Source organism: Molossus molossus, unplaced genomic scaffold (assembly GCF_014108415.1).
Source record: "Molossus molossus isolate mMolMol1 unplaced genomic scaffold, mMolMol1.p scaffold_m16_p_2, whole genome shotgun sequence".
NCBI classification, from domain to species: domain Eukaryota; kingdom Metazoa; phylum Chordata; class Mammalia; order Chiroptera; family Molossidae; genus Molossus; species Molossus molossus.
Window position 1 is genome coordinate 54589115 of NW_023425355.1, and position 22512 is coordinate 54611626.

At 39.3% G+C, this 22512-nt stretch overlaps 1 protein-coding gene and 1 pseudogene across 6 annotated transcripts in view; one reads left to right on the top strand and one right to left on the bottom strand.

Moving 5' to 3' along the window:
* Window positions 1-9702: 9702 nt before the first annotated feature.
* On the top strand, window positions 9703-16426 carry LOC118635302 (annotated as a pseudogene).
* Window positions 16147-22512, bottom strand: part of THOC2 (THO complex 2) — a 143435-nt gene continuing 137069 nt past the window's right edge. For 4 of the 6 annotated variants that reach the window (XM_036270266.1, XM_036270257.1, XM_036270261.1 and 1 more), the window contains one exon: window positions 16147-16245. The gene's annotated coding sequence lies outside the window, so the exon portion shown is untranslated. Of the gene's footprint in view, window positions 16246-20023; window positions 20067-22114; window positions 22389-22512 lie in introns of those variants that run through there. The other 2 variants (XM_036270256.1, XM_036270255.1) reach the window with 2 other exon arrangements.

A 22512-nucleotide genomic window follows, 5' to 3' on the forward strand; every position in this document is an offset into this window, starting at 1 on the left:
GAACAGACCAATAACAACTAAGGAAATTGAAGAGGTAATCAAGACTCTCCCAGCAAACAAAAGCCCAGGCCCAGATGGCTTCACGGGGGAGTTTTATCGAACATTCAAAAAAGAACTCCATGCCCTGGCCGGTTTGGCTCAGTGGTTAGAGCGTCGGCCTGCGGTCCAGAGAGACCTGGGTTCGGTTCCCTCTAAGGGCATGTGCTTCGGTTGCGGTTTGTCCCCGGCCCTGGTTGGTCGTGCGGGTGGCAACCACTCATGTGTCCCTTTCACGTCGATGTTTCTCTCTCTCTCTCTGTTCCTCTCTCGCCCTCCCACTTTACCTGAACAAAAAAAAAAAATGCAAAAATGTCCTCGGGTGAAGATTAAAAAAAAGAAAAAAAGAACTCCACAACTCCACAAAAGGAAGACAAAGAACCCAATTAAAAAATGGGCAGAGGAGCTGAGTAGACACCTCTCCAAACAAGACATACAAATGGCAAAAAGACATATGAAGAAATGCTCAACATCACTAATCATCAGAGAGATGCAAATTAAAACAACAATGAGGTATCACCTCACACCTGTCAGAATGGCCGCCATCAACAAATCATCAAACAACAAGTGTTGGCAAGGGTGTGGAGAAAAGGGAATTCTAATACCGTGCTGGTGGGAATGCAGACTGGTGCAGCCGCTATGGAAAACAATATGGTGCTACCTCAAAAAATTAAAAATTGAACTTCCATTTGACCCAGTGATCCCACTTCTAGGAATATACCCTAAGAAGCCTGAAACACCAATCAGGAAGAATATATGTACCCCCATGTTCATAGCAGCACTATTTACAATAGCTAAGATCTGGAAACAGCCCAACTGTCCGCCAGTAGACGAATGGATAAAAAAGTTGTGGTACATATACACAATGGAGTACTATGCAGCTGTAAGAAAGAAAGATCTCTTATCCTTTGAGACGACATGGAGGGACCTGGAAAGTATTATCCTAAGTGAAAGAAGCCAAGCAGAAAAAGACAAATACCACATGATCTCACTTATACATGGAATATAATGAACATAACAGTCTGAGGAATACAGTGGACCCAGACACATGGAAGTAAGGCACAGACTGACATCCCTCAGAAGAGGGGATGGGGGTGTGGGGTGGTGGGAAGAGATAAACCACAGAACTTATATGCATGCATGCATGACCAATGGACATGGACAACTAAGCTAGGGATGGGGCGGAGGTGGGGTGGGGTGGGGGGTGCCAATGGGTTAAAAAGGTAAAATATCTGTAACAAAAAAATAAATAAAAATTCATTTAAAAAAAAAGGTCCACAAACCCCAAACAAAAATAAATAAATAAATAAAAAAAGTAATGCTCAACATCACTAATAATCAGAGAGATGCAAATTAGAATAACTCTAAGGTATCACCTCACACCTGTCAGAATGGCTGCCATCAACAAATCATCAAACAACAAGTGCTGGCAAGGGTCTGGAGAAAAGGGGACTTTAGTACACTACTGGTGGGAATGCAGACTGTTGCAACCACTATTGAAAACAGTATGGTGTTTCCTCAAAAATATTAAAAATTGAATTGCCATTTGACCCAGTAATCCCACTTCTAGGAATATATCTTAAGAAGCCTGAAGCACCAATCAGAAAGAATATATGTACCTCTATGATCATAGCAGCACTATTAACAATTGCTAAGATCTGGAAACAGCCCAAGTATCCATCAATAAATGAGTGGATAAAAAAGCAGTGGTACATATACACAACAGAATACTATGCAACTATAAAGAAGAAAGATCACTTATTCTTTGAGACAACGTGGAGGGACCTTGAGAGTATTATGCTAAGCAAAAAAGCCAATCAGAGAAAGACAAATACCACATGATCTCACTTATTTGTGGAATATATTGAAGAAGGTGGGATGATGAATGAAATAGACCCAGAGACATAGAAAGGAATGTGATTCAGACTAACAAATCTCAGAGTAGAAGCATGGTTAGGATGGATGAAATGAACCAAAGAACTTATATACATGTATGCATAACTAGTTGACATAGACATCAATGCTATGTTTGGGGCGGGGGGGAAGGATCGGGAGGATGGTGTCTAGGGAGGTAAAAGAAGAAACACCTGCAACAAAAATAAATTAATAAAAATTGGGGGAAAAAAGAAAGCTTGAGAAGCTATATTAATGGTAAAGTAGATATTAGAATGAGGAATATTTGCAGGGATAAAGAGAAATTTCATTTTGATAAAGGGGCAAATTCACGAAGATTATATAACCCTAAATGTGCATGCACCTAATAATAGTTTCAAAATATATGATGCAAAAATTGACAAAGCTAAAAGAAAAAGAAAAAGAAAACAAATCCATAAGTATATCTGTAAATTTCAATACACCTCTCTGAGTAATTGACAGACCAGGTTGAGAGAAAATCAGCAAGGATACAAATTTGTAACACCACCAACCAACTTGACCTAAGAGACATTTACAGAAAATTGCATCCAACAAAAACAGAATACACATTCTTTTCAAGTGCATGTGCAATATTCACCATGGTTGATCAACTGCTGTGCCAAAGAACAAGTCTCAGTAACCATAAGAAGATTTAAATAGTTCAAATTATGTTCTTTGACCACAACAGAACTACATTAGATAATAACAGGAGAATAACTGGAAAATCTAAAAATATTTGGAAATTAAGCAACATACTTCTAAATAATACATGGGTTAAAGAATAAATTACAAAGGAAGTTGGAAAATACCTTGAGCTAAATGAAAATGAAAATACCACACAAATTTTGGGATGCAGCTACATCAGTGGTTAGGGAGAAATTTATAGCACTGAATTTTTAAAAGCTCATGCAACACTTCCCCCAAATCATCAACATCCAGGATACTATGTAAGGAAAAGTAATAGAGAACAAAACTCAGCCCTAAGGCGCTCTCCCTCTGGGGAGCAGCCCATGCCATTACCTTTGCCCTGTTCTTCCCCACAGGTGTGTATCTCCTAAACTCTAAGAAGCCCCATGAAACTTGCAACCAGGGGAGCAATAGACAGTGGCAGCTCATCCCAGGCTAGTTTCTTGAACATGTCCCCAAGGCCCCTTTTCCCCTGACTTTCCAGAGAGTTAGGGCAGCCCAGCCTAGGCTTTCCTGTTGCTTTTTCTATGCTAAACTCTTCCTTGTTTCACTGTCTGTCCCCAGCTTTAATAAACGTTTCTTCATAGTCACCTGCAGAAAAATAAACAACTCAAACCTGAACCAACTACAGATAAAAGTTAAAGGAGCCCGTCCAGTGTGGCTCAGTGGATTGAGCATTTTCCCATGGACTAAGAAGTCCCCATTCAATTCCCGGTCAGGCCACATGCCCAGGTTATGAGCTTTATCCCCAGTAGAAGTCATGCAGGAGGCAGCTGATTGATGTATCTCTCTCACATCAATGTTTCTATCTCTCTCTCCCCTCCTCTTTCTCTAAAAAATCCATCAAAACATATTTTTAAAAAGTTAAAGGAAAAGGTATAAGTGGTATCAAAAGTAACTGAAATTCCAAGCTGCATACCTTTGTAATAGATTCTTGATCATAGCACACATATAGGGTAACAAGAGGTTAGATCCAGGAAGGTCAGTGAAGGTAGGCTGGAGAAACGGGTTCAGAGTGAGAAAGAGCAGCATGGGCCAGCAGAGCTGATGAATTCTGATCAAAGAAGAGACTGTTGCTCTTGCTTTTAAAATATCTCTTGTAATTTTGGGGAAAATGGTGGTGGAGTGAATGGAAGCTACACAGACCATCTCCCAGGACCAAACTGGAGTTACAAATAAAATAAAGACAAATCATTGGGAAAAATAAAACAACTGAAAAGCAGCTGGAGAGAACTCATACAATCAGGGACAGAAAGAGGATGCCAAATTTATCCTGATAGGAACTGCAGAGGTGTGTGAGGGTGGGCTTGGAGCCAACAGACAGCAGTAGAGAGCTGTATTGGCTGAGTGTGCTTCCCACTGAGGAAGTGGGTTTTTCTTTAAAAGCACAAAATCAGCTACAGCCGCTCACCTTGGGTTCTGGCAGAGGGAGAGCGAACTGGACTGGAAATGTGTGGAGAGAGTCCAGGACTCCTGGTTCAGGAGAGAGCTGGATGGGAGCACACTGGGAGATTTGTGCTGAATCACTCCTTCACAGGATGGTAGCCATATTACTCAAATAGCTCCTTCCCAGAGCCCCAGGGAGAAGCAATGGCCCCTCTTGCATGAATTCAACACCACCAGGCCAAAGAAATGCAACTTGAGGCTCATTAACATCAAATCTGATAGCAAAAAAGTGCCCCACTCAATGGAAATCCTTACACCTGAAGTGTTTCTCATTCAGCTGAGGGCTACAAATCAAGTTTCATCAAGTAACTGAGACTAATAACTTCCAGGCAAAAAGTTTGAGGATAACTGATCCTTTCCTTGACTTGAAAATCTACCTAGGAAAGTAAGACTTGACAATGGTGTTTAACATGGGTCCTCTCAGACACATCCAAACTCAGTAGAGGGAGCCACAACCAACAGAGCACTAACACCCACAGGAAAAATTTGGCAGGCTCCAAAACACAATGAGACAGCCAAAATGGTGAAACAAAGAAACAAATCCCAAATGAAAGAATAATATAATTCTGCAGGAGATGAAACAGATGACATGGAATTAAGCAAGATATCAGAGGGAGAGTTCAGAGTAATAATCATGAGAAAGCTCAACAGCATAAGTAAAGATATAGAAACACTGAAAACCAACCAACTGGAAATGAGGAGTGACATAGCAGAAATAACACATTGGAAGGAATAACCAGCAGAGTAGAGGAAACAGAAGACCGCATCAATGAATTAGAAGACAGGGTAAAAAAAAAATCACCCAATCAGAGAATAAAAAAAAAAAAATTATAAAAAGGAACACAGCCTAAGAGAACTGTGGGACAACATGATACATAACACTATCCGCATCATAGAACTACCAGAAAAAGAAGAAAATGGGCAAGGAAATAATAGAAAAAGATGGCAGTGGGCAGGACCAGAGTGAGGGTGAGTGTGTGAGAGTATTAGTGAGTGTGAGAGAGTTTGAGTGGACATGAGTGTGCACAAGCAACCTTGAGCAGTTGAGAAACACAGAGCAGAGGGGCCCTGTGCTATGGACAGAAAGCAGCCAGCTACCAGGGTAAGTGGCTCATCAGGGAACTTCTCTCTATGTGGACAGGAGGCCCCACCATTTTGGAAGATCCCTGGTCTTCTCTGGAAGGAGGAAGCAGGGAGTGACTAGGGCCAAGTGACCTGAGTCCACCAGAGGACGTTTTACCATCAAAGCAGGGGACCACACTGTGTCAACGTGGACCAGAGCACGGTAGCAGCACTATCAATATGCCTACTGCAGTAGCCACAATTTGCTGGAAGCCGAGCACCATCCCCCACAGCACAAACCTGATCAGAGCCCAGAAACTTCCCCCATGTCAGCAGTTACTGGAAGGAGTGGAACCCCACCCCCAACAGCAGTTGAGACTCGGGAGCTGAGACACACCCACAGCAGCACTAGCATCAGCTTAGAAGCCCAGCAACTTCCCCCACAGCAGGAGTGGAGCCCCACCCCTAACAACAGCTGAGGCTCAAGAGCTGAGACACATCCCTAGTAAAACTAACAACAGCTAGGAGGCCAAGCACATTCCCCCACAGCATCAGTTACTGAGTGGGAGTGGAGCCCCACCCCCAACAGCAGCTGAGGCTCAGAGCCAAGACACACACCCAGTAGCAGAGGCTTGGGAGCAGACATCCATCTCCAGGCAGCAGCAGCACAGATCAGCAGCTGAGACCCATCCCCAGTGCCATCAGGAGAGGCTGATCAGGAGCTGTGCCCCAGCCAAGCAGCAGCAAGCCTCACACAGCTGAGACCTGCATGAAAGACCAATACCAGTTGCCAGATATCAATCCTCCAGCACCGACAGCAGAAGAGATGTGCCATACACTAAAACATTCTTGGAGGCACAGCAGCATTATTTGATACACACCAACCTGCCTACACATTCCAACATCCTTCACTGGGCCTAGAACTAACAGACAGCTAAAATGGTGAGACAAAGAAACAACACCCAAATGAAACAAAAGGAGGAATAACCAGAAAAGGAACTACAGAAAATGGAATAAAGGAATTTCTCAGATAAAGAATTCAAAGCAATAATTTAAGGGTTCTCAAACAATTTGGTGAGAACTACAAGCAACTTAATAAGAATTTTGAAGAGCTCAGTGGAAACTACATCAGCTTAAAAAAAAAAGTTAGAAGCTATGAATAAAAGTCAAGAGGAAATAAAGAATGACATAGCTGTTATGAAAAATACCTTAGAGGGGTTCAATAGTAGATTAGAAAAAGCTGAAGACAGAATCAACGAGTTAGAAGAGAAGGTAGAAAACAATATTCAAATAAAGCAGCAAATGGGGAAAAATTAAAAAGCAAGAGGAGATTCCAGTCAAGATGGCGGCATAGGTAAATGTGGTATTGCGTCCTCCTACAACTACGGCAAGATTACAACTTAACTACAGAACAAACATTATTCAAAACCGCCTGACATCAAGCTGAATGGAAGTCCTAAAACTACAAAATTAAAGAAGCAGCTGCATCGAGACTGGTAGGAGGGGTGGAGGAACAACGGGCTGGTCCCACACCCACGTGTGGCAGATAAAAATCAAGAGGATACCTCGGATGGGAAGGTCCTCCCTGAGAATGGAGGGGTCCCCACCCCACACCAGGTGCACCGCTCAGGGTTCCAGTGCCAGGAAGAGAAGTCCTCATAACTTCTGGCTGGATAAAACAGTGGGAACTGAGGCTCAGGGAGGCTGAGGCAGCTGGAGCCCCAGGCAGCTGCTCTGAAAGACCCTGCACAGGGACTTATTGAACTCTCTCCCTCTAAGCTTGGAGGAAAGGCAGCTTGAGGGGCACCAGAGACATACAGGGAAAAACTGAGCTGTTTGGCATTGGAACCAGGGCTGGAGAGGGGGCTTTCTCCAGGACAAACGTACTGTCAGAGGCCTTTGTTTCTTTGGTGAGACCTTCCCTGGGGCGGCAGACAGCCACCATATCTGGGACTCCAGCAAACTGGCTCACAGTGGTTGCCCCACCCTGGTGATACCCTGAGGCCCCGCCCCACCCAACTTTTGGCCAACCCAAGCTGTTGCCAGTTGGTTAACTATAGGATTGGCCTGTCTTGGATCCTGCTTCAGGTTTTCCTCAATTCTTTCAAACACGCAGCATCTGGTCTCAGCTAGCCCCGTACCTCTTGTTAAGTAATACACTGAAACAAACACAGGGAGGCAGCCAAAATGAGAAGACAAAGAAACAAGTCCCAAATGAAAGAACAGAACAAAACCCCAGTAAAAGAACTAAGTAAAATGGAGATAAGCAACCTAACAGATGCTGAGTTCAAAATACTGCTTATAACGATGCTCAATGAACTTAGTGAGAACCTCAGTGAACTTAGTGAGGGCCTCAAGAGCATAAAAAAGGACCAGTCAGAAATGAAGGATGCACTGTAAGAAATAAAGGAGGCATTAATTGAAATAAAGAATAATTTACACATATTCGATAGTAGACTAGGTAAAGCCAAGAAGCAAACCATCTATTTGAAATATAAGGAAGCAAAAAACACCCAATCAGAACAGCAAAAAGAAAAAGAGAATCCAAAAAAAAAAAAAAATGAGGATAGTGTAAGGAGCCTCTGGGACAACTTCAAGCATGCCAACATTCGCATCTTGGGGGTGCCAGAAGGAGAGAGAGAGAACAAGAAATCAAAAACCTATTTGAAACAATAATGGCAGAAAACTTTCCTAACTTGGTGAAGGAAACAGACATTCAAGTCCAGGGAACACAGAGAGTCCCAAACAAGATGAACCCCAAGAGGCCCACACCAAGTCACATCATAATCAAAATGCAAATGGTTCAAGACAAAGAGGCAGCATGGAACAGAATCCAAAGAGTTACAGAACATTTGCCTCTCAAATATTCCATTCTGGCCTAATATGATAACTGGCTTCAAGGATTCTGCATTATACCAGAATGGGTCTGAATTCCAATTTCAACATTCTTTCTCCTCCAGTGACAATTTAGGTTAAACCAGACCGGAAAAGACTACACCCTCTAGGTCTGAGTGGAAATACAGGGGGTTGGGAGTGCAAAAGTAGGTTTACAGTTGTGTGCACACGAAACAGAGTTTCATATTATATTATTATTTACTAATTATTGTATTAGTTTTCTATACAAACAACTATAAACCTACTTTTGCCCAACCCTGTAGATTAGCTTCTTGAACATCCAAATCTTTCATGAAGTCTTCCCAGATCAACCTATTGAGAATGATACTTCCAAAATCACACCTAATCTAAGGTCATTCTTACTCTGAGTACTCACCATCATCTTAAAATACAACCGGACCCCAGATGCATGTGGTATGAATACCTTATTCATTTTACATTTCCTGCTTGTATCTTGTTAGCATGATATTTTTTCTGTATTATTGACGTCTTGTATCAATTATTCTGGAAAGCACTAAATGTGCCTGCATAATAGCACCTAGCAGTGGCACATCTAATTACAACTCATATTTTTTAATAATGATGTATGTCCCTAGGAGATGAGTACCAGTACATACTGCATAAAATTAGGATCAAGAAGACCTTGAATATAGTACAATATCATTCTGGTTAGAATTTTGTGGGGACAGGGATAATAGTAACTCTTCATCAACCAGATACTCAAGTCCAAGGACATCTAGCTGTCAACTGACAAAAACCAGCATTACAATCATTTTCAAGTTTATAATAAAGGCTACTTCTGACTTACAATGATGTATTTCCCAAGTTCATGTGCCCTGCTCTCAATCAAAATATTCTCCTTTCCTTTTTCCTCTTTTAAACATTTCCATTTAACATCATAGGACTTAAGCTTTGTTAGCCTTACCCATACAGAAATAATGGTCATTAGAGCTTAAAAGAGTACTTAAGAATAAGAAACAAAAAGCAATTATTCTTATATTAAAGTATATCTTCTCAGGTTGCCACACTTCCTTTAGTCACCATTTCCAATATCCTTCTATTGTTTTTCTTAATTATCATGTCCATTTGTGTCTATAAATACAACATAATCTGTATTCAATTAGCATAAATTAGCATCTTTTAAGCAGCTCCTCTTTATTCTTAACTCCAGATCGAATAAAATCTCTTTGGCCCTAACAGTGTCTCTAGAAATGTTACTTCAATTTAAAAAATTAAACACTTAAACCATGCTTCTAATAAGTGATGAGAATATTAAACAGCTATAATATGAAAAGTTTTATTCTACTTAAGAGGTAGCCTTAGAGATCAGTATCCATAAAAAATAACAATAAAAATCTAAAGGCCTGGCACAGCATATCAACTAATGAGATTGTATAGTAAATGGGAACATGGGCCCCTTCCCATGCTCCAACTCCCTGCCCTCCACCCTGTGGGAATAGTGAAAGCCATTTATAAGTGGAACGTGAGAACCCGGGAACCTGGCTTGCAACTCAGTCAAAGAAAGCCCCAAGAAACGGCTTCTAGATTTGAGTCTGGATTATAAACAGCTAGTGTTGTGATCTCACACAGCTTGTGCTGGGACCTATTACCCGTTCTCTGCATGTCCTGCTTTTCTCTGTTTTCTATACTCTGTAAAAGCTTATGTTGGAAAAGCCTCGGTGGCAGCAAATCAACAGCACCAGCTGGCTGCCCCAGTGTGACCTGTCCACAGGCCAGGTGGGACTTAGTGGGACAATTTCACTGGTGGCAGTTGGTGTGAAGGTAAACTTCACTGGTTGGATGCCACCAGTGCACACTTAATTCCTAATAAACCCATGTCTTTCACAGCCAGTCCTCCAGGTTATTTCTTTGGAACCCACGAACAATCCACTGAGGTTTTCTGGGACCTCAGCACTGTGCCTAACAGAGATCTTGTTTATGTTACTTGTATCATGGGAACCAAATAATGGTCATAGGAGTTTCTGATCATTACAAACATGCTTATAAAAAGTAAGGTCTTCAGCCCTGGCCGGTTTGGCTCAGCGGTTAGAGCATCGGCCTGCGGTCCGGAGAGACCCGGGTTCGGTTCCCGCTAAGGGCATGTGCCTCGGTTGCGGTTTGTCCCCGGCCCTGGTTGGTTGTGCGGGTGGCGACCACTCGATGTGTCCCCTTCACATCGATGTTTCTCTCTCTCTCTGTTCCTCTCGCTCCCTCCCACTCTATCTGAACAAAGAATGGAAAAATGTCCTCGGGTGAGGATGATAAAAAAAAAAAAAAGTAAGGTCTTCATATGTCCCAGTTGAGGAACCCTGTCCCAAATATTCAAAAATATTTTCCTGTAGAGATCTGGGTGCCTGGACCACATATTTTTGTGTCACTGTAGAAATATCCTTACCAGAATGAGTTGAGGTGTTGTCCATCAGCTAACATTTAGGACCACTATAAGATACCTACCTTTGTTTTATTTACTGAAAAGACAGGGTTTCTTCTTTTTTTTTTTTTTTTTTTTTTTTTATCCTCACTCGAGGATATTTTTCCATTTTTTGTACAGATAGAGTGGGAGGGAGAGAGAGGAAGGAGAGAGAGAGAAACATCGACATGAAAGGGACACATCGAGTGGCTGCCACCCGCACGACCGACCAGGGCCGGGGACAAACTGCAACCGAGGTACGCGCCCTTAGCGGGAACCGAACCCGGGTCTCTCCAGACCGCAGGCCGACGCTCTAACCGCTGAGCCAAACCGGCCAGGGCGACAGGGTTTCTTCTTATAAGAATGCAAATAAGTCTCTTTCAGGCTTCACTGCCAGAAGATGTTCTTCTTCACATGACTGGATTTTTTATATAATGGACACTGTAATTACTGTAACTGCCCACATTACCTTCACTGTGTGGCCTGTCAGGTTTCTCAGAGCTGACTCATGGCCCAGGTGTACACAGAATTTGGAGGTATTAACCTCATTTTGGGTAATTTTACCCAGAAATTTTCTCATTTACTTTTTAATTACTGTACTGTATGCTTTTTCATAAATCCTTTTTGGAATATGGTAGGGTAGAAATAAAACAAATAATCATTGGGTGGGGAGAAAGGCTACTCGGACTTCCATGCATACTTGGCTAAAGTGCTCCCTTGAAATAGAAAACGGCACTATACCACAAACTAATGATTTTCCAATAAACTGCAAATCACTTATAGATCATTTGACAAGACAAGGGAAGATGTTCTAATTTTTTCCCCTACCATTTAAGATAAGGTAGGGAAAGGATGACTGCCTCCCAACTTCTCATGAGCTCAAGAGAATAAGGTTCCGGTTAGTTATAAAGGTTTTAGAATTCTTTGGAACAAGACCCAGAAAAACAAACTCACCACTTTAGGTCTATCTTTTTGAGAATCGAGTGAAAGCTATGTACCTAGAAAAATGCACATACCACAACTTGCATTCAATTGTTTCAAGAAGGGGGGGGGGTGTCCATAGATATCCTCCAAGTCCACTTATGAGCCTAAAGTTAAAAACTCCTTTCTAAAAAATGTCAGGCTTAGACAACAGCCACTAGAGCTCAGAGCCTACAACCTGAGAGAAATCCTGTGTGTTACATGATTTTCATGTAAAGGTTCAAAGACTGGTGGGGGATTAAGGATAGTTCCTGCTCACATTACTTGGCAATAAAATATTCATACTGTGAAAATTGCCTCAAAATATCCTGCTTTGCATAGTCACTCCATGTGATCACTCTATACGTAAAGCAGTAAAGCCCTGCCTCACCCAACCTCCTCATCTAGTTTTATTTTTCCTCAGAGGACCTCCCTCCACCTAACATTAAATATTTGTTGTTTGCCTCCATTGACTAGAAGGGAAGTTCCATGAGGGCAGGGACTTTATTTTGCTCATGGTTATACCTGTGGTGCTAAGAGACACTCAAATATTTATATGAATCTTCCACAGGATTCTCTATAACAGGTTTTTGTAAATAAAGTTTTATTTGAAGTCAGCTATACTCATTCATATATATATAATCTATGGCTGCTTTCATGCTATAGTGGCAGAGCTAAGGAGTCGCAACAGGGTCCACATAGTCTGCAAAGCCTCAAACATTTGCTATCTGATCCTTTAGAGAAAACTTACTAACCACCAGTAGCACTCATTTGGCCCTCATTTCTCAAGCTAACTCCACTGACATAGAACAGAGTAGATGCTTAAAAATAGCGATCATTACACATATACAGATTTGCTACTTTGAACATAAATTATTTTTGCAGTTAAATTCAAAGTTAGCATTTTTCATCCTCAGTGCATTTCTAGCAAGGACACAAGCAAAGATGGCCTATGTTCAATAATCTGGGGAATCAGAAGAGATGCTATGCTTAGTAGCAAACTTTCTCTTTCAAACACATAACTGTATAATTTTTAAAATGTGAATGCAGCCCTGTCCAGCTTTGCTCAGCAGTTAGTGTTGGCCCGCAGATAAGAGACCCAGGTTTGGTTCCTGCTAAGGGCATGTACCTCAGTTGCAGTTTGTCCCTGGCCCTGGTTGGGGTTGTGTGGGTAGCAACCAGTCGATATGTCTTTCTCACATTGATGTTTCTTTCTCTCTTCCTCCCTCTCTATCTGAAGATAAATGCAAAAATGTCCTCGGGTAAAGATAAAAAATAAAATAAAATAAAATGTGAATGCAACGTAACAACTAGCAAGCTCTTCCCTGATACAGTTCAAACAAATGATTTTGAGGTAAACCATATTTTGTCAACGTCAAAATAATTCTAAGATGTATCATTTCTTTTTATGCCAGGCACATTATGGGTGCTCAACAGTCACTGAATGGATCACTCTCCCACAAATAATTATTGTGGTCATCAAAGTTTGCAAATTACAATTACCTAAAAAGGAACATCAAGATTTATAACCCTTTGCCAATATATTCAGTATTGTCCGATCCTTTTAAAAAGTATAGCTTTGCCCAGCCTGTATGGCTCAGTGGTTGAGCATGGCCCCATGCACCTAGAGGTCACTGGTTTGATTCCCAGTCAGGTCACATGCACAGGTTGTGGGCTCAATTCCCAATAGAGGACATGGAGGAGGCAGCAAATCAATGTTTCTCTCTCATCGATGCTTCTATCTCTCCCTTCCTTTCTAAAAATCAATAAAAACATTTTTTTTAATTATAGCCTTGTCATTTTAAAATTAATTTGCATGGGAAGCATTGGTTCCAAGGAAATGAAGGGTAAATGGTAACTCTCAGCATGATTTCAGCCCACTGTTTATGTCAGATACTGAGGTGAGCAAATAGAATTTTTCCATATCATTGAATGAGATGTCATTCAAAAACATTATAGTCCATGGACTAAGACAAAAGGGACAAGAGAAAAAGCTAGCTAGGAACCTTACTCAATTATCTTTGCTAAGCAACAATACACACAAGGATACACAATCGTTTGAGAAAACTATTGTTTATTTAGAAAAAAGAAGTTTTACACTGGAAGAACTCAGTAGATTAAAATTTTTTTCTTTTAAAAATGTCACTGAAGCTTTTCCAGATGAAAGTTCAGGAATACAAAGCTCCTCTAGCTATAGAATTAGAACACAACTAACTTTTGATACCCCCTCCCCACCTCACCCTGCAGATTAGTCTAACATAATTACAAGAAAAAATGGCAAGGGACAAGTGAGTGCTGATACCTTTTTCTTTTCTAAACAGGTTTTAATGTTGCACACATATTATATAAAGTAATCCCCAAGTATTTCATTAGCCACTGCTCCCACTTTGTTTTTAGTTGACTAATATTAAAAACAGACCAAATAATAAATTAAAAATGAGTTTTAAAATGAGGTAAATTCAAAATGGTTCAATAACTATTTATTTTCAGCTTCAAACAATAAAAAGAAAACATTTCATATTTTAAAAAAAACTAAACCTAAAATGAAATTCTGTACACATGAAACCTTATTTGCTTCTTGGGAACTATATGCAGCACACTGTGCTAAAAATATGGACTAGCTAACACTTTCAGCCATTTACTGAAAATAAATATGTAGAAACTAAACAACAGGTTAAATACAGTAATGTACAACTCAACAATTTTAAGTTTTCAGCATGGAGCAATAAAGCAGATAAATAATTTAGGAAGATGCAACTGGGCCCTCTTCATTTGTGATTCTTGGCAATCTACTCAGGAAACTAAATTTCTGGTCACAGCTGAACCATTCCATTCCAATCTCATCTGAAAGAAACAAAGTGATTATATTGATAGATGGATGGAAGGAAGGAAGGAGGAAGAATGACAAGAGGGAAGAAGATGGAAAGAGGAGAAGGTAAAAAGGAAGGAAGGAAGAGAGGAAGGAAGGTTGGTTTAACAAAGAAAGAAAAATCAGTGAGTTCTATCAATAACAAAGGTTTGATTTAAGTCCCTAGATAAGGATGAAATATCTGTGTGTTTCTTATTGCCCACTCTCAGAAACCATTAAAGACAGGCACACTATGATGACTTCAAAATAAAAAACATTGAACATTTCATCTGTGAAAGAGGGACAAATGGGGAAGGGAAGAATAAAAAAATGAAACAGAAACAAGTAAAACATTCCTTAGGGGCAAGCAATTGCTTGCCAAAAGTAAATAGAACACATAGCAACGAAAAGAAACCAATTTTATATGATCAACCAAAAAAGAGAAAAATGACATCACATTTTTCACAAGGGCATGATTTTAATAGTGACTTATATTAAGATGCAATGTCTGCTAAATTATAAAAATTGCTTTAAAAATATATTGACTTAATTATACTCATTTTCTTTCCTTTATGTATTGACATTTTTCAAATACTGCATACTGAAATAAATTCAAAACATAATCATTACAACATGTGGCAAATAACTTATCTGCCTAACATTTTTTCATTCATTTTTAAACTAATGCTTAACGCATTAAACTTTATTGATGAAAATACTACATTCACATATTTCATAAAACCAGAGCTAGAAGAGCCTTAGAAAATAATCACACTTGCATGAAATGCTGACAAATAATTTACATATCATTTCTATACAGCATTCTGTTCACACCATGTATAATCTTGATATCATCACAATTATTATTGTGGATACACTAATGTTGAACTTACAATTTTAATACTTAAAATCATTGTTCCTGTCCATAATTGATGAATGGATAAACAAAATATGGTACACATTCATACAATGAATTATTATTCAGTTATTTAAAAATAAAGTCCTGATACATGCTATATCATGGATGAACCTTGAAATCATGACATTATGTGAAAGAAGCCAGACACAAAAGGTCACATATTGCATAATTGCATTTTTATAAAATGTCCAAAACAGGCAAATCTATAGAGACAGAAAGTACATTAATCGTTTCCAGGAGCTGGGGGAACGGGAGAGTTAGTGATTGCTGACAGGTGTGGAGTGATGGAAATGTTCTGGAATTAGTGGTGATGGTTATACAATATAGTGAATATACTAAAAGCCATTTTAAAATGGTGAGTTTTATGTTCTGTAAATTTTATCTCAATTTTTTTAAATAGCAAAAAGGTCAATGTTCCAATCGAGCATATCATGGTATCAGTACGGCCATGACTAGAATAAGAAATGGGTTCTCAATCATGAAGATGTCACAAAGGGAGAATTACTGAGCAAGGGAAATTTTGGTGACATATTTAAGGGTATATTAAAGGATAAAACTGCTACTGCTGTTAAAACATGTAAAGATGATATTTCCCAGGAACTGAAATTAAAATTTTTACAAGCCAAAATCCTCAAGCAATACAATCATCCCAATATTGTCAAATTATAGGAGTTCGCACATAAATGCAGTCTATCTACATCATTAAGGAACTGGTTCCAGGAGGTGATTTCCTTTCCTTTCTGAGAAAGAAGAATGAACTAAAACAGTTAGTGAAATGTTCATTAGATGCTGCTTCTGGATGGCGAATCTCGAGTAAAAATTGTATACACAGGGACTTTGCTGCAAGGAACTGTCTTGGAGGTGAAAATAATGTTCTGAAAATCAGTGACTTTGGAATGTCTCATCAAGAGGATGGTGGTGTGTATTCATCTTCTGACTTAAAGCAGATTCCCATTAAATGGACAGCACCAGAAGCTCTTAATTATGGGAGATATCGTTCTGAGAGTGACGCATGGAGCTTGGGCATCCTCCTCTGGGAGACCTTCAGCTTAGGGATCTGTCCATACCCTGGAATGACAAATCAGCAAGCACAAAAGCAAGTGGAAAGAAGATACTGGATGTCAGTCTCTCAGCAGTGTCCAGATTGTATTTATAAAATAATGCTGAAATGTTGGATTACAAACTTGAAAACCACCCCAAGTTCAGTGAACTTCAGAAAGAAAACTACATCAAGAAGAAAGTTACATAGTGATGAAACAGTGCCAAACTCAGCCTTTAAGACTCTTATCTTCCAGCAGAATATTTTCTTCTCACTAACAATAAGTTTATATCACATTATCTGGAACATTCTCTAAGGTTTTTTCAATTAACTTTTTTTTTTCAAATATGGGCCACTTTTAACCACTGTAAATAAGAAATCACAGGCTCTAAATGCAATGGATCACACAGATCTATCTTTTTCACCTAGGACTGCTGCTGTTTCTCAAAGGGTTTCTACTTCAGGCTTAGTTTGGAGTAGGCTGCACTGGTAATACCATGTTTGCAGGACACATCTTACAAAAAGTGGCCGCCACTCTGCTAAGACAAGACTACTTTTGTAAAAATCACTTTCTATTAAGAATTATCTGGAGATTTTGAGATTTTATTTTTCTTTTTACTTGCCAGAAACAGGCCCTACTGAATTAGTAACATCGTCATTTGCCTATGTTCCACCATGCCCTCCTCCTTTGTCAGGGCATCAGAAAACTGCATGAAACAACTTCAAAGAGAACCCCCTTCAGGATTGAGGCGGCTGATTTTAAATAATGTTATTTTAGAGAGACCAATGACAACAAGAAGCAAGTTTGAAAAGTGTGGTCTAGAGAAAAGAGCAACTAGACTGGTCATCAAAGTAGAGAAGAAAGACAAATACAAATTCAGCCTTCTTACCAGAGGTATGCTTTTATGAACACATACACATACACACACACAATCTAATTTTATGATCAAATTCACTAAGAAGGTCCTAAGAAATGTTGCAATAGTTCATAGATTCTTCATGAAAGAGCCTTCTTAGTGGCAAATTTTATTTTAGAGAAAATATAAGTCCACTGAATAGATTATTTTTGGTTAAGCATCTTCACCCTCAAAGAAGGCATCCCAGAATCTAGTTCCCTTCATTTTTCACCAGTGACTGAAGCTGTCAGGATTTCATGATACTAGTTCTCTAATTCTTTCTCTTTCCTCCTTCCCCCTCCCCCTCCCTCCTTCTCTCTCCCCCTCTCTCTCCCTCCCTCCCCCTACCTCCCTCCAAATAAGAAGGCAAATATGGATGAAATTGACAACTAAAAAGTCAAATGAATATTTATGAGGAAGAAAGAAGTTACAGGGACAGCCATCCACTTTACTCCTTTCATTTACCCTTAGTATTGCTACCTAGAAATTATTAACACAGCAAACACACCTCCTGGGATGTTTCATGCAGGTAAAATGTAACTCAGAGTTAAAACTCGGATTTTTAACCTGAATCTTAGCGTACCCTAAGGTGACTCTCAGGATAAATGCATGTATCAGGGACAATTACGCTCCAGGGTAAATGTGGCATGGGAGCCTTTTGTAAATACTCATGCCTCTGTCCAAATTAAAGAAGCACGGCACCTTAGTGAATATTTGGTCTACCCTAAGTGGAAGAAATAGAAAATTCCTCCTATTCTCTCCAACTTTTTGGTGCCTATGAATATCAGTGCACAGAACTCACACCCAGTACTTTTAAAAGTATAAAGGATGATAACAAAGAGAAAAACAGTTTGTGTCTATCATTTCAATCTCCTAACAAAACTTTTGTACACAGTCAATGATTACTACATACAAATCCAAATGAAAGCACAATAAACCTGCCCTCAAAAAATATGCTGCAGCACGCAAAGCAACTTCTTTATAAACAGTACACTACCAAATGTAAATAAACTGAACTGGTTTTGAGGGAAAAAAAAGTCAATGCTGTTTCTCATCAATCTCAAAAAGATATACTTAATACTTCTGTACATAGCTCTCCATGTTAACAAGGTTGCTGAAACCTAGCAGGTAATAAAGAAAAGTACTTGGCTGTTTGATTAAAAGGAAGGAATGAAGTTACCGCCTTTAACAAGATCACAATCCAAGGACAGGGACTTGTAACATACTCATATACAAATTAGAATCAGTACCCAGGACTTTGTAGGCAAGCCCAAACACACATAAGCAATGGGAAACTATTGAAATACTTAATTGAATACTCTCTACTCTAACATATTACCAGCATTTAAGAGTATGCCTCGACATGACAACACAGTCATGAAATAAGCAATCTTTGAGTGCTTAGGAGGTCAGTTTCTAACTATGGTCTGAAGAAACAAGGCTCATAACAGGAATTACAAAACCAAGTGAGCTGGGTGGGGACTGATTGAAGTAAACTATATATTTTTTAAAAAGACACACTTGGGTGTATATAAAAGGGGCAGTACCTAGGCAGGTCTAGCTGATTGCTGCATATAGAAATCAGAACACAATGTTGTCACATGTCCCAATTTTTCAAGAGAAACTGAAATTCAGATTTGTTGATTCTTATTTTTAAAGGTGATAACTTTTTTAAAATGTTAAATATTGTGTGAGGTCCAGAAGGTACATCTACCAAGTCATGTTCTGCCCAAGGACTGAGAATTTACAACCTTGGGTTTAAAGCATAAAAGAATTAATTAGGTTACATGTATGAGACTGGAGGTGAGAGATGGCTCTGCAAAAAATATTAGGCATTGTTGGAGTGAAAGATTAGAATAGAAATGTAGTGCACGGCCAGTGTGGCTCAGTGGTTGAGCGTCAACCCATGCACCAAGAGGTCGCCGGTTTGATTCCCAGCCAGAGCACCAGGGCACATGCCCAGGTTGTGGGCCAAATCCCCAGTGGGAGACATGCAGGAGGCATCCAATTGATGTTTCTATCTCTCTCCCTCTCTCTCTCTAAAATCAATAAAGAAAAAAAAATTTTTTTAAAAAAAGGACTATCATAATTACAAATATGGATGGAGAAGATAGAGCTAACTGCTAATGTTCTTTGAAATCAAGAATAAAGTCCAAGAGTCCAAGATTGAGCTTCTCAAAGTCTGAGAGAAAGTCCCAGTTTAGTATAGCATCTGGTTCTAAAAGGACTCTCAATGATTTAACTGAGCTCAACATTCATGAATTGAGGACAATATGTATCAAATTAAAATTGAGAAGCTAGCTCTGCCTGGTTTGGCTCAGCAGTTAGAGTGTCAGCCCACAGATCGAAAGGTCTTGGCTTTGATTCCCAGTCAGGGGCATTCACCTGGGTTTCAGGTTAAATCCTCGTCCCCCGTTGGGTCATGCGAGAGGCAATTAATCAATGTGTCTCTCTCACATCAATGTTTCTTTCTCTCTCTCTCTCCCCCCCCCTCTCCCACCTCTCTTCCATTCTATCTTTTAAAAAAAATCAATTGAAAAATATCCTCGGGTGAGGATTAACAACAACAAAATAATTGAGAAGCAAAAGGATGGTTCTAAGAAGAAAAATTTAATTGGCAGGAATTTTTAAAGATTAAACTAAAGGAAAGGCCAAAGGCAAAGCAGCTGGTAGTGTTCATTGAACTAAATCAAGGAGAGAGAATGAATTTGGACAAAGACTTAAGCAATAACAAGTAACAGAAGATGGACGATACAGAGAACAAGCAGAAAGAATTGTGCAACTAAAAATTATGAGACAGGAAAAGAAGACAAAAGACTTTGCAGGGAATTTAATCTGAGTCACATTTATGCACTGAATTTCCTTAACTCTAATGCACATTTTAATGTTTCTGAAATCAGGATGATACTTACAATCAATGTCATTTCTCTATTCACCCTTCTCAAAAAGCAATTCTAGAAACCAATGATTCTTAAAATTAATGACATCTTTGAATCACAGAAACGTGAGATACAGAGTAGCTCTCCTTTCTGTGGAATGTAAAATAAATAAAAAACAATGGGAAGCAGCAGATTTGAAGTAGTCTAAAGGGTAAATGGTCCCAATCTGAAATGATGAGACCTCTAAAGGTAAAGAAAGAAAAATAGAAAGACCTGACCAACCCTAGAATATACCCAATAGGAGGCAGCTGGAAAAAGGAAATAGCAACCAGAGCCTTAAAAAATTAAGAATCTACCCAATAAGAAAGTATAGTACATAACTGTCAGCAAGAAACTGAACAGGATGACCACCATGATAAATGAATATTAAAGGGTATCTGAATTGAGAAACTCTGCTACAAGATCACCAACCTAACACCTAATATTTTTTTAAAGTCTTTTCCTGCCTTTGGTCCTGAGAGATTAATACAGTGAGGGAGAGTAAAAATAATCCATGGCCTATGTAAAGAATTAAAAGAAATATTTAGCATAACTTTCACATACCAAAGACTAATATTTAGGTACTGAGTAAACAGAGATGGATAAAATCACAGTGAGTCAGTTATGGCTGGCCTATTCCTAATGAAGTTATGAGGTTTTTCTTGTTTTCTTTAATAAGGAGACTGTGAACGCAAGAAGTAAAAAAAAACAAAATGCCAACCTAAAAGAAAGGTTAAGCCCTGGCTGGTCTGGCTCAGCGGTTAGAATATTGGCTTGCACACCAAAGGGTCCTGGGTTCAGTTTCCAGTCAAGGACACGGCCCCAGTCAGGGTTGTGCGGGAGGCAACCAATCAATATGTCTCTCTCGCATTGAAGTTTCTCTCTCTCTCTCTCTCTCTCTCTCTCTCTCTCTCTCTCTCTCTCTCTCTCCCCCCTCCCCTCCCCTCCCCTCCCCTCCCCTCCCCTCCCCTCCCCTTCCCTTCTATCTAAAAAATTAATGGAAAAATATCCTCAGGTGAGGATTAACAACAACAAGAAAAAAAGGTTGAGGTGAATAATAAAAAAAAAAAAAATTAAGAGTTTATAGTTCACTAGAGAATATAGCTAGTTGTTGGGGTGGGGGATGACTAGAATTGAAGAATGGGCAACAATATTACTTTTACAATATTTCTAATTTTAAAAAATATTACTAAATTCTAAATGCTCTCTCATAACTCTCATTTTACCCTACTCTACTACTTAGATAACAAGCACAGAATAACAAAGCAGAAAAAACACACCACTAGTCAGGAGGTTACCTATCTGGCAACCTCAAAACCCTGCTCTGCAGACAAAATAACTATGACAAAATCTATACCCTAAAGCTCATACCATTACACAGAACGGGCTTTCAGACATTTCTCACTCTTAAAACAAATGTAAACAGCCTTATAAAAGATTCCAAATAGCAAATAATATTAGGGGGAAGATATAGACAGCAAGTATACTTGATATCATTAAAGAGTGACAGCTAATATGGAAGCAAGAAAATAAACTATACAAAAGTCAACAACTTCAGTCCCACTGGTGTGGCTCAGTGGTTGAGCATTGACCCATGCACCAAGAGGTCACCAGTTCAATTCCTGGTCAAGGCACATGCCCAGGTTGTGGGCCCAATCCCCAGTGTGGGGCATGCAGGAGCGGCCAATCAATGTTCTCTCTCATCAATGTTTCTATCTCTCTCTCCCTCTCCCTTCTTCTCTCTCTAAAATCAATAAAGAAAAAAAACTTAAAAAGTCAACAACTTCAAATATAGCCACATCGAACCATTAAATGTAGAGGGCACATCACCCCATATACCTCAATAATCCTAAAGCATTACCAAACAATAACTATTTAGTTACCTTGAGTGCTCAAAAAAGTCTCTATTAGGTTCTGGACTACTGTGCACATACAATTTAAGATGGTCAAAACACTTTTAAAATCTCACATAAGGCATAACTACCTTGAAAACAAAATTATGGATTTTAAATTCCAGAACTAAAGCACAGACCAAATTTTTTGGCTTTACAAAACTTTAGGCACTGGTAGAAAAAGAGGCCCAAAACCAGAAAACAAAAATCTCTGAATAAAATGTCTGCATAAACAGGCAAAAGAACACAAAAAGGCAAGAAGATCTTAAGTATTGGCTCTGCCAGCTAGAGCCTCTGTCACCCTCCCCAACTTAACCTTTCAGAGTCTCAGGTTCTTCACCTGTAAAATGCAGATGCCACGACCACCTACAAGGCTATAGGCACTTTAAAAAAGTAATTAATTATCCAGAATGGATGGGAATGAGTGATGAAGAGAAAGCCTGATGTTCTAAAATACATCTTGGTGCTAAAAAAAAAAAAAGCATAATCAGCAAGCTTAAAATGAAAACAGCTTAAAAATAACTGCAAATCTTGTTTTGCATCTATACCCAAAGACTTAGTCATTGTATCTAGGTGGAAAATTCTAGTTG